We start from the raw sequence: 18,495 nt of genomic DNA, 5'->3' as shown, positions 1-18,495 counted from the left end.
AGATCGCCGGGAATTCCCCGCAATCCAGTGGTTAGTGCTCAGCTCTTTAACTGTCAGGGGCCCTGGGTTGGAACCTTGGTTGGGGAACTGAGGGAATTAAGATCCCACAGCCCTGGTCCGGGCCAAAAAATAAATAGATTGCATGTGTTGCTGTCCCTTGCTCCAGTCCTCCCTTTGAGGGAGGCCAGCGCTCAGTTATGGCAGCTGCCTTATAGAGAAGCCCGCATGGCAAGGAATTGAGATCAATCTCTAGTCTATAAACTTGAGGATGTGAGGTGCTCAGTTCAACAGCTGGAGAAGCTGAATCTTGTCAACAAACATGGCGGTGAGCTTTAAAGTAGATCCTCCCCAGTCAGGTCTTAGATGACTCTTTAGTCTGCCCCAACATCTTAATGGCAACTCTGCTAGAGACCTTGAGGCAGAGGAACCCAGCTGGTCACCCCATTCCTGACCCTTAAAAATTGAGATAACAAATGTTTGGTGTTTTGAGCCAGGACATTTTGGGATAATATGTTATGCCGCAATAGGAAACTGCTGCTGCAGCTAAGTCGCTTCAGTCGTGTCCAACTCTGTGCGACCCCATAGACGGCAGCCCACCAGTCTCCCCGGTCCCTGGGATTCTCCAGGCAAGAACACTGAAGTGGGTTGCCATTTCCTTTTCCAATGCACGAAAGTGAAAAGTGAAAGGGAAGTCGCTTAGTCATGTCCGACCCTTAAGGATCCCATGGACTGCAGCCCACCAGGCTCCTCCCTCCATGGGATTGTCCAGGCAAGAGTACTGGAGGGGGTTGCCATTGCCTTCTCCAATAGGAAACTAATACACTCTTAATAGTAGCCAAGATATGGAAGCAACCTAAGTGTCCATCAACTGATGAATGGATAAAAGTGCAGAATGTGTGTGCAATGCAGTATCACTCACCCTTTAAAAAGAAAGATTACAGGACTTTCCTGGTGGTCCAGTGGTTAAGAATCCACCTTCTAATTCAGGAGATGCAGTTCGATCTCTGATCAGGGAACTAAGATCTTACATGTCGAGGGGCAACTAAGCCTGTGTGCTGCAAGAACTGAGCCCATGTGCTCTAGAGCCCCTGTGCCATAACTAAGACCTGACACAGCCAAATAAATAATTTTTTTAATGAAATTTTATCACTGTCAAGAACGTGGATGAACCTGGAAGGTATTACACTAAGTGAAGTGAGACAAAAACAAATACTCAAATGTTTTCACTTCTATGTGGAATCTAAAAAAATGAAACAAAGAAATAGATACAACAAAACAGAAACAGACTTTCAGATGTGGAGAATAAACTAGTAGTTACCAGTGGTGAGAAGAAAGGAGGGACAAGATAGGGGGAATGGATTAAGAGGTACAAACTACTATATATAAAATAACCTACAAGGACAGGACAGGAAATATAGCCAATGTTTTATAATAACCTTAAATGGAATATAACATAAAAATTTAGAATCACTATGTTGTACACCTGAAACTAGTAAATCAACTATACCTGAATTTAAAATAAACTTTGTAAATTTCTCTTGAGATTTTTTTTATCTTTGCCTCTGCTGTTATAGAAGTGTGCTATTCAGTCTCCATATATTTTGGGAGTCAGTGAACTTTTTTGACGTATGGTAATAGTTACTCAGTATTATAAGATGAGCTAATGTACAATAACAATAAGCAGTTATATTCTTGCCTTCTTTGTTGTAGATTAATTGACCCTAAAAGCATGGGTTTATTACTGGGGCCTCCATTCTGTCCCATTGATCTATGTGCCTGTGTTTGTGCCCATTTCATACTGTTTATGGGTTTTTTTTTGGGGGGGGATGCTTGTCAAAAAGTTTATTTGGACTGTTTTGACAGAAACATCTGTACATCAGCCTCCTGGTAATCCAGTGATGTTTGTTAGTGCTTTTACCTTGTGCACCGTGGGTTAGGGGCAGAGGAGGAAGCAGACGGTCCAGGAGAAAGGGAACCTTCACTTGCATGTACTGGTGTTTTCCACATAGCTCATCTAATGGGAGTTGTTAGACCTGGACTAGCTCTGTCTTCAGCATTATCTAACTGTGCAGGCCTCTGTAGATCTCAGCTGCCTCATCAGCAGCTGAGAGGTGAGGAGTGAATGATGCTGTGTCATACTGTTTTGATTAGTGTAGTCCTATAGTGTAGTCTGAAGGCTGGAAGCATGCTGCCTCCAGCTCTGTTCTTCTTGCTCAAGATGGCTTTAGCTATTCAGGGTCTTTTATTGTTTCTATACAAATTTTAGAATTATTTGTTCTAGTTATGTGAAAAACATCATTGGTGTTTTGATAGGGATTGCGAGAAAGCTTTTTTTCTTCCTGTGCCACACTGTAAGGCTTGTGGGATCATAGTTCCCCAACCAGGAATTGAACCCAGACCCTGGCAATGAAAGCGCTGAAACCTAACCACTGGACTGCCAGGGAATTCCTGGGATTGCTGTAAAGCATTTTAAATAAGTGAAAACACAACTTAATCAAAATTTGTGAGATACAGTGAAAGCATTCCTTAAAGGGAAATTTAGAGCATTGTATGCAATATTAGAAAAGAAGAGAGAACTTAAATCAATCATGGAATCTTTCACCTTAGGAAACCAGAAAAAGAGCCAGTTAAATCCAAAGTAAGTGGAAGAAAGATAAAAAAAGAAAAAATTACAGTAGAGAGCAATGAAGTTGAAAACAAGAAATCAATAGAGAAAATCAGTAAAACCAAAAGTTGGTTCTTTGAAAAGATCAATAAGCTTCTAGCCAGACAAACAAGAAAAAAGAGAGAAGACACAAATTACTAATGTCAGAAATGAAAGCACTTCCCCACAGATTCTATGGATATTAAAAGGATAATAAAGGAATGAAGTGAAAGTGTTAGGCACACAGTTGTGTCTGACTCTTACGACCTCATGGACTGTGGCCTGTCAGGCTCCTCTGTCCATGGAATTCTCCAGGCAAGAATACTGGAGTGGGGAGCCATTCCCTTCTCCAGGGGATCTTTCCAACCAAGGGATTGAACCTGGATCTCCTGTATTGCAGGCAGATTCTTTACTGTCTCAGCCACCAGGGAAGCTCTAATAAAAGAATAGTATGAACAAATCTGTGCCCCACATTTGACAACCCAGATGAAATGGATCAATTCCTTGAAAGGTATAGTCTGCCAAAGCTTACAGACCAGACTATATGAATAAGTCTATGTGTATTGAAGAAGATAATAATCACCTTTCAAAACAAAGCACCAGCTGCAGATGTGTTCACTGGTAAAATATATCAAACATTTAAGGGAAAAATTACATCAATCCTCTGCAGTCTGTTTCAGAGAAAAACAAACTGAATATGTTCTACCTCATTGTATGAGGTAGGTCAACATTACCCTACCAGCAAAACCAAAGACATAAGAAAAGAAAACTGTGATCTGTCTCTTCAACATAGGTACAAAATCTTCAACAAAATATTTGCAAATAGAATTCAGTAATATATAAAAAGAATTACACATTGCAACCAAGTAGGATTTATCTCACGAATACAAAGCTATTTCACCATTCAAAAATCAATTAATATAGTTCATGATATCAACAGGTTAAAAACAAAAACCATATGATCATATCAATAGATACAGAAAAGCATATGATGAAATTTAAGATTTCATTCATGACAAAAACTGTCAGTAAAATAGGAATAGAGGTAGGGCTTCCCTGGTGGTCCAGTGGTTAAGAATCTGCCTTGCAGTGCAAGGGACACCAGTTCAGTCCCTGGTCCTTTTTAACATTGTACTGGAAACCAAAGAAATAAACTATTTGTTTGCCAATTACATGATTTTCTGTGTAAAAAATCTGAAAAAAATCAAAAAATCTTCTGGAACTAATAATCGATTATAGCCAGGTTGCAGGATACAAAGTTATCATACAAAAGTCTGTCAGTTTCTCATGTATCAGCAATGATCAACTCAACTTGAAGTGAAAAAAACACAATACTAACATAAGTACCCCCCCCAAATTAAACATTTAGATACAAACCTAACAAACTGCATATAATATATATCTGAGTAAACTTACAAAACTCTGATAAACAAAATCAAAGAACTAAATAAGTGGAGAGATATCTCATGTTCATGGATTGGAAGACAGTATTTTCAAGATGTCAGTTCTTTCCAAATTAATCTGTTATCAAAATGTGATCCCCATCAAAATTCTGGTAAGTTAGTTTGTGAATGTGGACAGCCTGATTCTAAAGTTTAGATAGGCAAAGATCCAGGGGAGCCAACACAATATTAAAGAACAAAATTGGAAGACCGACACTGCTCAAATTCAAGAATTACTATGAAGATGCAGTATTCAAGATAAAATCATTAGAGATTCCATAAATAGACCTCTATAAATAGAGTCAACTGATCTTTGATAGACAGCAGAGTCTGTACAATGGAGGAAAGAATCTTTTCAACAAATGGTACTTGGACAACTGAACATTCAGGTGCAAAAAAAAAATCTAGACACAGACCTTATGTCCTTCACAAAAATGAACTTGAAATGTATCACAGACTGAAGTATATAATGCAATACTCTAAAATTCCTGAAGTTAACATGGGAAAAGCCTAGATGACCTTGGGTTTGGCAGTGACTTTTTAGATAGGACCCTGAGGGCACCATCCATAAAAGAACTGATAAGCTGGACTTAAGTAAAATTAAAATTTTTCTTCTTTGCAAAAAACACTGTCAAAAGAATGTAAAGACAAGCCACAAGCAGGAGAAACATTTGTAAAAGACCCATCTGATAAAGAACTGTTATCCAAAATATAAGAACTTTTAAAATTCAACAACAAGAAAGCAAACAACCTAGTTTAAAAAAATGAGCTGGAGATCTTAGCAGTCCCCTCAGGAAAGAAGAAATACTAATAGCAAGTAAGCATATGAGAAGATGCTCCACATCATGTGTCATCAGGGAAAGGTAAACTAAAAGAGCAGTGAGATGTTGCCACATACCTTTTAGAAAGGCCAAAACCCAGAACCCTGATAGCACCAAATGCCAGTGAGGAAGCAATGGGACTTCTCATTCCTTGCTGGTGGCAATGAAAAATGGTGCAGCCACTTTGGAAGAAGTTTGGCAGTTTCTTACAAAACTAAACATACTCTTCATGTACAATCCAGCAGTTTTGCTCCTTGATATTTACCCAAAGGAGCTGAAAACTTATGTTCACTCAAAACCTACACATTAATGATTACAGAAGCTTTGTTCATGATTGCCAAAACTTGGAAGCAACCAATGTTACTAGATGCTTGGATATATAAATTGTCATGTATGTAGACAATGGAATACTGTTCAGTGCTTTTAAAAAATGAGCTATGAAATCATGGAAGAAACCTAAATGCGTATTACTGCATATTAGGTGAAAGGAGCGAATCTGAAAAAGGTTACATACTGTTTGACATTCTGAAAGTCAAAATTGTGGAGTTCATTAAAAGATGGGCAGTTGCTCGAAGTAATGGGAGAGGGAGGGGTGAATAAACAGAGGACTTTAGGGCAGTGAGATTATTCTGTGTGATTCTGTAGTGGTGGATTTGTGTCATACATTCGTCCAACCCGTGGAGTTAACAACACCAAGAGTGAACCCTAATATAAACTGTGGACTTGGGTGATTATGATGTTCAGTGTATGCTTATTAATTGTGACAAGTTTACCATCTGGTCAGGGGTGTTGATAACAGTGGGGGTGGGGGTACTATGCAAGGTGGGGGCAGGGAGGTATACGGGAAATCACTCAGTTGTACTATGAACCTAGACTGCTCTTAAAAAAAAAAGATTTTTAAAAAAACCTTACTAGTGGCTTTCCTTGTCCTCAGCTAAGGTTCCTGCAGTGGCCTAGAAGGTTCCACATGGTCTGTTTCCATGCTTGCTTCCTTATCTCCCATGCTCACCTCTTGGTCTTCTCCTCTCTGCTCTTTCACATATAGTCCATGTGCTTCCTCACTGTCTGTCCAACAGTGTAGATTCAGAGTCAGTTCTGGGTCTGTCCCCTGGCCATTGCTCCTATGTGGACTCCTTTCCTCCCAGTACATTGCAGCTGAACGTCCTCCCTGCCCACTCCTTGCATCCTGATGCTCGCCTGTTCTCAGTCAGGCGGATGAGAGCCCATCACCTGTGATTTGGATTACCGCTGGCTGTGCTCTGCTGAGAGCAGCCCCGTAGGGGGAGGTCTGCATGTTTCTGCTGCCCTGGGTTAGAGCATCCTTTCTGGAGTGTCCAAGCAGGCAGAGCTGTGGGATGAGAGTAGATTCATCCTTCACCATCTGCTGCAAGCTCCACATCAAGCCCCAAGCTCCATAAGTAAGCACTCACACCCCAGTGGTGGGCACTCTCAGGTCTTCTCCTGTTTGTTAGAATAGTGACTGATGTCATGCTGTTAATTTCAAATTCACTGGGTCCATTCTCCCTCCTCTCTTTCAGCAGCTGGAGTATTCTTAAATCTAAATAAACAGGAGATAATGAAAACTAAGATAATACAGATGGAATTTTTTCTTACTCCAGTGTATTTTTTTCTCACTATGAAGGAGATTCTTAGGAACATTGGTAACATTTGAAGTTTTAAGTCCATAACTGGAAAGAATGGACAACCACTGAAATAACACGAACTATGCATGCTAACGGAGAAGGCAATGGCATCCCACTCTAGTACTCTTGCCTGGAAAATCCCATGGACGGAGGAGCCTGGTAGGCTGCAGCCCATGGGGTCTCGAAGAGTCGCACATGACTGAGCGACTTCACTTTCACTTTTCACTTTTATGCATTAGAGAAGGAAATGGCAACTCACTCCAGTGTTCTTGCCTGGAGAATCTCAGGGACAGGGGAGCCTGGTGGGCTGCCATTTATGGGGTCGCACAGAGTCGGACACGACTGAAGTGACTTAGCAGTAGCATGCATGCTAAAAGTAGGGAGAGGACTCAGTTAGACTTACAAAGAACTCTAAAAGAGAGGATCTGACATAAAGTCATACATTTCTTAAATATCTAAACTCCTTTTTTAAAGTGATAACAAAATATTTTGTTAATAATGCTATAATAACTTGTTCATGACTATTAGTTTGAAAGTGAAAGTGCTAGTCACTCGTGTCCAACTCTTTGTGACCCCACGGGCCATAGCCCGCCAGGCTTCTCTGTCAAAGGGATTCTCCAGGCAGGAATACTGGAATGGGTTGCCATTTCCTTCTTCAGGGGATCTTCCTGACCCGGGGATCAAACTCAGGTCTCCTGCATTGCAGGCAAATTCTTTATTATCTGAGCCACCAGGGAAACTAGCACATCTATTTTTAGTTTCTTATACACCTTTCACATAAACATACTTTTTATCACTGCTCTTCCATCCTACATATTATTTACTACTTGCAGTAAAACATTTTTTTCCACTCAGTTTCCAGAAGTACAATTTTTAAGGCTTTAAATATTAATATTTATTACCTTATCAAGACATTTTCTTCTCTGGACATTTGTCACAGGTTCCAAGACTCTTCTAGGATAAGATCTTCTGTCCACATCTTTAGGCAGTTAGGGGAAAGGTCAAAGGCTCTTCCTGAGTCTTCAGGGCCTTAAACATAATCAGCCTAAATTAATCCTCATGCTGCCAAGCCAAACTCAGGTTTGCTCACTTGATAAGTGGCAAAGCCAGTCTACCTGGTTGTGGTGAAGGAAAGTAGAGGGTTTACTCATAGGCGCCAAGCAAGGAGAACAAGCAGCTGGTGCTGGAAAGACTTGAACACCCCAAGGACTTCCAGGGAAGGTTTTTAAGGTAACAACTGGGGTGAGGGTCTCAGGGTGTGGGACCAACTCAGGTACATTCTTCTGAATGTACCTCACCTAGTGGTGAGGTCACAGGGTGATGTTTCGGGAATATTAATCATCAGTCTTCTGGTTCCAACTGAAACCACACAGCTGGTCTCAGCTTAATGAAGGTTTGGTTCTTTATGTCTCAACACAGAAGGAATTTGGTCAGAGACAAAGTGAGAGGTAAGAAGTGGATTTGTTAGTATAGGGTTCTTGTGAAGGATATGAGCAGGCAGGCAGAAGAATACTCCAAGTTACGGACTATACATTTATAATCAGAGGAAAAGTGGGGCAGGAGAGAAGGCCATCTTCCCCCTCATTCTTTGAATAAATTCCAGGCTTATGTCACTAGCTTCTCCTTTGAGTCTTAAAAGCAGAAATAAGCAGTTCTGCATAACATTTGGGAGTCTTTGGCACCCCACTTCTGATAATGGAGACAACCATGAAGCAGAAGATTGGGAAAGAAATTAAGGGCCAAGCAATAGTATGGACAAGTTGGACATTTGACTCATCAATAGTATCACCCACAGTTTTCTCAAGTGCACATGGAACAGTCTCCAGGATGAGTATCTGTCAAAAAACAAGTCTTAAGTTTTAAAAGATAAGAACCATACAGAGTATCTTTTCCTATCACAATGAAATGAAATTTAAATCATTAACAGAAGAAAAACTGGATAATTCACAAGTATGTAGAAGTTAATCAATATAGTCTTAACCAATGTGTCAAAAGAGGAATCACAAGGGAAATTTTCTAATTTCCCAAGAATACAATTTACCAAAACTTATGGGATGCAGTGAAAGCAGTGTAAACCAGGAAATGTATAACTGTAAATATATAAATTAAAAAATAAAAAGATCTCAATTACCTAATTTTATAGCATAAGGAACCAGGCAAAGAAGCAAAAACTAAACCCAAAGCTGGTAGAAAGAAAGAAACGATTAGAGTGGAGAAATACAGAAAATAAGAAAACAGTCAAGAAAATCAATGTAATTACATGATGGCTCTTTGAGAGGATCAGTGAAACTGACAAACACTTAGCTATCAGTTCAGTTCCATTGCTCAGTCTTGTCCGACTCTTTGCGACCCCATGAACCACAGCACTCCAGGCCTCCCTGTTCATCACCAACTCCCGGAGTCCACCAAAACCCATGTCCATCGGGTCAATGATGCCATCCAACCATCTCATCTTTTGTCGTCCCCTTCTCCACGTGCCCTCAATCTTTCCCAGCATCAGGGTCTTTTCCAATGAGTCAGCTCTTCCCACAGGTGACCAAAGTGTTGGACTTTCAGCTTCAGCATCAGTCCTTCCAATGAACACCCAGGACTGATCTCCTTCAGGATGGACTGATTGGATTTCCTTGCAGTTCAAGGGAATCTCAAGAGTCTTCTCCAACACCACAGTTCAAAAGCATCAATTCTTCGGCGCTCAGCTTTCTTTATAGTCCAGCTCTCACATCCATACATGACCACTGGAAAAACCACAGCCTTGACTAGACAGACCTTTGTTGGCAAAGTAATGTCTCTGCTTTTTAATATGCTGTCTAAGTTGGTCATAACTTTCCTTCCAAGGAGTAAGTGTCTTTTAATTTCATGGCTGCAATCACAATCTGCAGTGATTTTGAAGCCCAGAAAAATTAAGTCTGACACTGTTTCCACTGTTTCCCCTTCTATCTGCCATGAAGTGATGGGACCAGATACCAAGATCTTAGTTTTCTGAATGTTGAGCTTTAAGCCAACTTTTTCACTCTCCTCTTTCACTTGCATCAAGAGGCTCTTTAGTTCTTCTTCACTTTCTGCCATGAGGGTGGTGTCATCTACATATCTGAGGTTATTGATATTTCTCCCAGCAATCGTGATTCCAGCTTGTGCTTCCTCCAGCACAGCGTTTCTCATGATGTACAATGCCTTGCTCATAACCCTTAGCTATATTGACTAAGAAAAAGACTACTTTTGTTTCATTAAACTGACAAATGTTTAGCTACATTGAATAAGAAAAAGACTACTTTTTTATGGTTAAAATAGGAAATAAAAGTGGGGATGTAACAAAACTATACAGAAATAAAAAGTACTATAAGAGACTCATGAACAGTTGTACAAAAGAAAAGTGAGATAACCTAGATGAAAGGGACAGATTCCTAGAAACACAAAATCTCCTGAAACTGAATTGTGAAGAAATAGCAAATCTAAATAGAGCTAGAACTAGTAAGATTGAATCAGTAATTTTAAAAAAATCTCCCAAAAAAGAAAAGCCCCAGATCAAGATGGCTTCACTTTACCAAGGATTTAAGCAAGGATTTAATGCCAGTCCTCTCAAATTTTCCCACAAAATTAAAGATGAGGGAACACTTTCTAATGGGTGCTATGAAGTCGGCATTCAGTTCAGTTCAGTTCAGTCGCTCAGTCGTGTCCGACTCTTTGTGACCCCATGAATCACAGCACACCAGGCCTCCCTGTCCATCACAAACTGCCGGAGTTTACTCAAACTTATGCCCATCGAGTCAGTGATGCCATCCAGCCATCTCATCCTCTTGTCATCTCCTTCTCCTGCTGCCCCCAATCCCTCCCAGCATCAGGGTCTTTTCCAATCAGTCAACTCTTCACATGAGGTGGCCAAAGTATTGGAGTTTCAGCTTCAGCATCAGTCCTTCCAATGAACACCCAGGACTTATCTCCTTCAGGATGGACTGGTTGGATCTCCTTGCAGTCCAAGGGACTCTCAAGAGTCTTCTCCAACACCACAGTTCAAAAGCATCCATTTTTTGGCACTCAGGTTTCTTCACAGTCCAACTCACATCCATACATGACCACTGGAAAAACCACAGCCTTGACTAGACAGACCTTTGTTGGCAAAGTAATGTCTCTGCTTTTTAATATGCTATCTAGATTGGTCATAACTTTCCTTCCAAGGAATAGTGTGTTTTAATTTCATGGCTGCAGTCACCATCTGCAGTGATTTTGGAGCCCCAAAAAATAAAGTCTGACACTGTTTCCACTGTTTCCCCATCTATTTGCCATGAAGTGATGGGACCAGATGCCATGATCTTAGTTTTCTTAAGGTTGAGTTTTAGGTCAACTTTTTCACTGTCCTCTTTCACTTTCAACAAGAGGCTCTTTAGTTCTTCTTCACTTTCTGCCATAAGGGTGGTGTCATCTGCATATCTGAGGTTATTGATATTTCTCCTGGCAATCTTGATTCCAGCTTGTGCTTCTTCCAGCCCAGCATTTCTCATGATGTACTCTGCATATATGTTAAATAAGCAAGGTGACAATATACAGCCTTGACGTACTCCTTTTCCTATTTGGAACCAGTCTGTTGTTCCATGTCCAGTTCTAACTGTTGCTTCCTGACATGCATACAGATTTCTCAAGAGGCAGGTCAGGTGGTCTGGTATTCCCATCTCCTTCAGAATTTTCCACAGTTTATTGTGATCCACACAGTCGAAGGCTTTGACATAGTCAATAAAGCAGAAATAGATATTTTTCTGGAACTCTCTTGCTTTTTCGATGATCCAGCAGATTTTGGCAATTTGATCTCTGGTTCCTCTGCCTTTTCTAAAACCAGCTTGAACATCTGGAAGTTCTCAGTTCACGTATTCAAAGCCAGGCAAAGACACTGCAAGAAGAGGAAACTGCAGACCAACATCCCTCATGAATATTGAAGCAAGAAATCTCAACAAAATGTCAGAAAGCTAAAATCAGCTGCATAGTGAGAGGATTGTACACATGACCAAGTGGGACTTGTTGCAGGAATGCAAAGTGTGTTCACATGATACCCACATTAATATGATGAAGAAAAAAATCACATTGTAATCCCAACTGGTACAGTAGAAGCCTTAGACAAATTCAGTACACTTTCATGATTAAAAAACACTCAAAAAACTAGAAATAAAATGAAACTTCCTCAATATCATAAAGTCCACATCTGAAAATGCTACATCTAACATCATTCTCAGTAGTGAAAGACTGAAAGCTTTTCCCATAAGGTCAGCAGTAAGATAAGAATACCCACTTTGCCACTTCCATTTAAAGCATTATTGGAAGTTTTAGAAGAATTAGGCAAGAAAAGGGGATCAAAGTTAACCAAATTGGAAAGGAAGAAATAAAATTAATCTCTGTTCACTGATGACTTGATCTTATATGTAGAAAATCCTTAAAAATGCCACAAAAGAACGTTTAGAACTAAGAACCTAATAGAGCAAAGGGGCAGGATACAATCATCACACAAAAGTCAGAAGCATTTCTATACACTAACAATGAAGAATTTGTAATGGAAATTCTGAAAACCATTTCATTTGCAATAGCATAAAAATAAAAGACTGAACAGTGTTGAAAACATTGCTGAAAGAAACTAAAAAAGACATACCTAAATGGAAAGACAGCCCATGTTCACAGATTGGAAGACCTAATCTTATTTAAAAAGATGTCCTTTTGAGAAATAGATTTAAGGGACTAGATCTGATAGACAAAGTACCTGATGACCTATGGATGGAGGTTCGTGACACTGTACAGGAGACAGGAATCAAGACCAAACCAAGAAAAAGAAATGCAAAAAAGCAAAACAGCTGTCTGAAGAGGCCTTACAAATAACTGTGAAAAGACGGGAAGTGGAAAGCAAAGGAGAAAAGGAAAGATATACCCATTTGAATACAGAGTTCCAAAGAATAGCAAGGAGAGATAAGAAAGCCTTCCTCAGTGATCAATGCAAAGAAACAGAGGAGAACAACAGAATGGGAATGACTAGAGATCTCTTCAGAAAATTAGAGATACTAAGGGAACATTTCATGCAAAGATGGGCTCAGTAAAGGACAGAAGTTGTATGGACCCAACAGAAGCAGAAGATATTAAGAAGAGGTAGCGAAAATACACAGAAGAACTGTACAAAAAAGATCTTCACAACCCAGATAATCATGATGGTGTGATCACTCACCTAGAGCCAGATCCTGGAATGTGAAGTCAGGTGGGCCTTAGGAAGCATCACTACGAGCAAAGCTAGTAGAGGTGATGGAATTCCGGTTGAGCTATTTCAAATCCTGAAAGATGATGCTGTGAAAGTGCTGCACTCAACATGTCAGCAAATACGGAAAACACAGCAGTGAGTGGCCACAGGACTGGAAAAGGTCAGTTTTCATCCAATCCCAAAGAAAGGCAATCCCAAAGAATGCTCAAACTACTGCACAATTGCACTCATCTCACATGCTAGTGAAGTAATGCTTAAAATTCTCCAAGCCAGGCTTCAGCAATACTTGAATCATGAACTTCCAGATGTTCAAGCTGGTTTTAGAAAAGGCAGAGGAACCAGAGATCAAATTACCAACATCCACTGGATCATCGAAAAAGCAAGAGAGTTCCAGAAAAACATCTATTTCTGCTTTATTGACTATACCAAAGCCTTTGACTGTGTGGATCACAATAAACTGGAAAATTCTGAAGGAGATGGGAATACCAGACCACCTGACCTGCCTCTTGAGAAACCTGTATGCAGATCAGGAAGCAACAGTTAGAACTGGACATGGAACAACAGACTGGTTCCAAATAGGAAAAGGAGTACATCAAGGCTGTATATTGTCACCTTGCTTATTTAACTTATATGCAGAGTACATCATGAGAAATGCTGGGCTGGAAGAAGCACAAGCTGGAATCAAGATTGCTGGGAGAAATATCAATATCAGATATGCAGATGACACCACCCGTATGGCAGAAAGTGAAGAAGAACTAAAGAGCCTCTTGATACAAGTGAAAGAGGAGAGTGAAAAAGTTGGCTTAAAGCTCAACATTAAGAAAACTAAGATCATGGCATCTAGTCCCATCACTTCATGGCAAATAGATGGGGAAACAGTGGAAACAGTGGCTGAATTATTTTGGGGGGGGGCTCCAAAATCACTGCAGATGGTGATTGCAGCCATGAAATTAAAAGACACTTACTCCTTGGAAGGAAAGTTATGACCAACCTAGACAGCATATTAAAAAGCAGAGACATTACTTTGCCAACAAAGGTCCGTCTAGTCAAGGCTGTGGTTTTTCCAGTGGTCATGTATGGTTGTGAGATTTGGACTATAAAGAAAGCTGAGCACTGAAGAATTGATGCTTTTTTTTTCCATTTATTTTTATTCGTTGGAGGCTAATTACTTTACAATATTGTAGTGGTATTTGCCATACATTGACATGAATCAGCCATGGATTTACATGTGTTCCCCGTTCCGATCCCCCCTCCCGCCTCCCTCTCCATCCCATCCCTCTAGGTCTTCCCAGTGCACCAGCCCTGATGCTTTTGAACTGTGGTGTTGGAGAAGACTCTTGAGAGTCCCTTGGACTGCATGGAATCCAACCTGTCCGTCCTAAAGGAGATCAGTCCTGGGTATTCATTGGAAGGATTGATGTTGAAGCTGAAACTCCAATACTTTGGCCACCTGTGGGAAGAGCTGACTCATTGGAAAAAACCCTGATGCTGGGAAAGATTGAGGGCAGGAGGAGAAGGGGACAACAGAGGAGGAGATGGTTGGATGGCATCACTGACTCAATGGACATGGGTTTGGGTAAACTCCGGGATTGGTGATGGACAGGGAGGCCTGGCATGCTGCGGTTCATGGGGTCGCATAGAGTCGGACATGACTGAGCAACTGAACTGAACTGAACTGTTCCTTGTTAAGATGAGAGTATGCTGATGTGGCCGTAGTTCAGCACTCAGGTGAGAACATAGGCAGGTGGGCCAGGATCTGAAGGGAAGGAGGTGCCTCTGCCGCAGGGCTGTGCTCACACCTGCTCCCAAAGAAGATATCTGCCTCCTCCCCATAGGGAGCCAGCAGCTCTGCACCTGGGAAGGGGTGCACCTGAGGACAGAGTGGCTACTCCTTTATTGCCCCCTGGGTCTCTGGCTGACCACTCCTGTGGCCAGAGCAGCCCAGACAGCCCAGGGAAGGAATTGCACAAAACATAGTCCCAGGGCTTCCCCAGTGGCTCAGTGGTAAAGAATCTGTCTGCCACTGCAGGAGACATGGGTTTGATCCCTGATCTGGGAACATCCTACATCCCACCAAGCCAGGGCACCACAACTATTGAGCCTGTGTTCTAGAGCCCGGGAACCGCAATTACTGAGCCCGCACCACAGCTGCTGAAGCCAACATGCCCTAGAGCCTGTGCTCCGCAACAAAAGAAGCCAACGAGCTGAGAAGCCCAGGCACCGCAACTAGAGAGCAGCTCCTGTTCTCTGCAACTAGAGAAAGCCTGCACAGCAAGGAAGACCCAGCACAGCCAAAAAGAATAAATACAATTATATTTTATAAAAACATAGTTCCAACTTAACTAAATTGACAGGGAACACAGCCACCACACATCCAAAATATTATAACCCAAGAAATAAAGTTTGCTTGTTGACAAGTCAAGAGGCTGCAAATGCTTCACGTGAGGCCGTTGGACTGTGTTCTAGCTTTGATTTTAACTGACATATCCTGTCAGTTGTCTAAGAAATTCAAGGTGCAGAGTTGAGGATACTCATCATGTTGGTTTGCAGAGAGCCTCTTTTTATCCATTCAAACTATAATTTTATACTTGAAGAGATATAAGAAGGATTTATGAAATATATTTTAGATTATTTCCAAATTCATAAAATTTTTGATAGTTCTAACTTGTATGCATATCTGATTATTTAGGTACATCTGAACTTACAATGAAGTCACTCTTTCCTTTTTCTTTTCCACCTTAATCTAGAGTAGTTTTTTTCACATACCGCTTTCAAAACTAAATATATCAGGCTTCCCTCATGATCCAGGGGTTAAAAATCTACCTGCCAATGTAGGGGACATGGGTTTAACCCCTTGCGTGGGAAAATCCCACATGCTAAGGGGCAAGTAAGCCTGTGCACCACAACTATTGAGCCTGCACACCCTAGAGCCCATGCTTTGCAACGAGAGAAGCCACCGCAATGAGAAACCAGTGAACCACAGCTACACAGTAGCCCCTGCTCACTGCAACTATAGAAAGACCATGTGCAACAACAAGGACCTAGCGCAGCCAAAATAAAAATAAATAAAGAAGTAAAATTGTAAAAAAAAAAAAAAGCATCTTCTGATGGTTGAAATATGTGTTTCAATTGCCATCTCCCTGCTGTTGCCATTTATAAAACACTTGAAATTTTTTTTAACATTTTTGACAGTTTCAAACTTAAAGCAATAAAAGGAAAAATTGTAGAAAAGAAAAAAAAATAATGAAATGGACTGAGAAGCTCATTGTGTATATGCGATGGAAACATGTTGTCTGGGTAACCTGATTCTGCAGGCTCTCTGCTCCTTTTGCTGTCTTAACGCTATTTCACAACTCATCGATTTGTTAAAAAAAACAAAAAACTAGTAACTATCCATGATTTTTGTCCACAGAAATACAAATCAATTGTGTCCAACGGTTTGCTATTGATTATTCCCATGGTGGGATTCCCAGGTGGCTCAGTGGTAGTGAATCTGCCTGCACATGCAGGAGACACGGGAGACGTGGATTTAATCCCTGGGTAGGGAAGATTCCCTGGAGAAGGAAATGGTAACCCACTCTAGTATTCTTGCCTGGGAAATCCCATAGACAGAGGAGCCTGGCAGTCTACACTCCATGGCGTTGCAAATAGTCGTACATGGCTGAACACACCACATGCATCCCTTGTGTGTAGTTCCATTTTGCTTCAATTTATAAATTAATGCCAATATTCTTCCATTTTTCATTTGAACCAGTTGTAATTTCTTTTTGATTCTCTGATTAATAAGTTAAAATCTTTGACAGTCATTTTATCTTTCTCCATGTCTTGATTGTATCTTTTTTAAAAATCACCTTTTACCAACAGCAAGAGTGAACCAAGAACTTCCAGATGTCCAAGCTGGGTTTAGAAAAAGAAGAGGAACTAGAGATCAAATTGCCAACATTTGCTAGATTATAAAGAAAGCAAGAGAGTTTCAAAAATCATCTCTCTCTGTTTCATCAACTACACTAAAGCCTTAGACTGTGTGGATCATGACAGACTGTGGAAAGTTCTAAGAGAGATGAGAATACCAGACCATCTTACTTGTCTCCTGAGAAACCTGTATGCAGGTCAAGAAGCAACAGTTAGAACCCTGTATGGGACAGTTGATTGGTTCAAGATTGAGAAAGGAGTACAACAGGGCTGTCTGCTGTCACCCTGTTTGTTTAACTTATATGCTGAGCACATCATGAGAAAAGCTGGGATGGATGAGTTACAAGCTGGAGTCAAGATAAGTGGGAGAAACAACCACCACCTCAGATATACAGATGATACCCCTGTAATGGCAGAAAATGAAGAGGAACTAAAGAGCCTCTTGATGAGAGTGAAGGAGGAGAGTGAAAGAACTGACTTAAGACTAAATATTAAAAAAATTAAAATCATGGCATCTGGCCCCCATACTTCATGGCAAATAGAAGGAGAAAAGGTGGAAGTAGTGACAGATTTTCTCTTCTTGGGCTCCAAAATCACTGCAGATGGTGACTGCAGTCATGAAATCAGAAGATGATTGCTTCTTGGCAGGACAGTGATCACAAACGTAGACATTGTGTTGAAAAGTGGAGACATTACTCTGCTGACAAAGATCCATACAGTCAAGGCTATGGTCTTCCCAGTGGTCATGTACAGTTGTGAGAGCTGGACTGTAAAGAAGGCAGAACACCAAAGAATTGATGCCTTTGAACTGTGGTGCTGGAGAAGACTCCTGAAAGTCCCTTGGACAGCAAGGAGATCAAACCAGTCAATCTTAAGGGAGATCAACCCTGAATATTCACTGGAAGGACTGATGCTGAAGCTGAAGCTCCAGTATTTTGGTTATCTGATGTGCACAGATGACTCACTGGAAAAGTCCCTGATGCTGGGAAAGATCAAGGGCAGAAGGAAAGAGGGTGTCAGAGGATGAGATGGCTGGATGGCATCACCAATTCAATGAACATGAACTTGGGCAAACTCCAGTAGATGGTGAGGGACAGGGAGACCTGGCCTGCTGCAGTCCACGAGGTTGCAAAGAGCTGGACATGACTGGGCGACTGAACAACAACATAGAGTGAGTGATAATTACTCAGTCACGTCTGACTCTTTGTGACCCCATGGACTGTAGGCTGCCAGTCTCCTGTGTCCATGGAATTCTGCAGGCAAGAACACTGAATTGGGTTGCCATTTCTTTCTCCAGGGGATCTTCCCAATCCAAGGGTCAACACACAGGTCTGCATTGCAGGCAGATTCTTTACCATCTGAGCCACCAGGAAGCCTACTAAGAGACATTTCTAAGTATAAAAGATCAACTTAAAAAGTGTCAGCAGATACGTGCTTGACTTTATCTTATAATCTATAGACAGTACATTAGAATATGTAATGAATCTATACACCTTTTCCAGGGATACCCGAGTTAGAAGTAGCGATAAAGTTATAACTGACAGTCATCAATCAGATGAAATAATTTAGATGAAGCTTACCTCTCTCGAAGAGATGAACTCTGGGCAAGTGGTTAGGAAGGAAATACAATCTGCTTTTAACTTTGTATGAAAAACAATGTTCAGTCCCATGTTGCTAAACATAGTTGTTTTTGCCAAATAAATCCTTTACTTCAAATTTCTGTCCAGATGCTTTATTAAAATTCCGCTTCTGGCCTTTATTTTGGAAACTATTACTTTTGTTGCCACCTCCTGATTGCTGTCCTCTGAAG

Source organism: Odocoileus virginianus, chromosome 15 (genome assembly GCF_023699985.2).
Source record: "Odocoileus virginianus isolate 20LAN1187 ecotype Illinois chromosome 15, Ovbor_1.2, whole genome shotgun sequence".
NCBI classification, from domain to species: Eukaryota; Metazoa; Chordata; class Mammalia; order Artiodactyla; family Cervidae; genus Odocoileus; species Odocoileus virginianus.
This window is presented reverse-complemented; position numbering follows the sequence as displayed.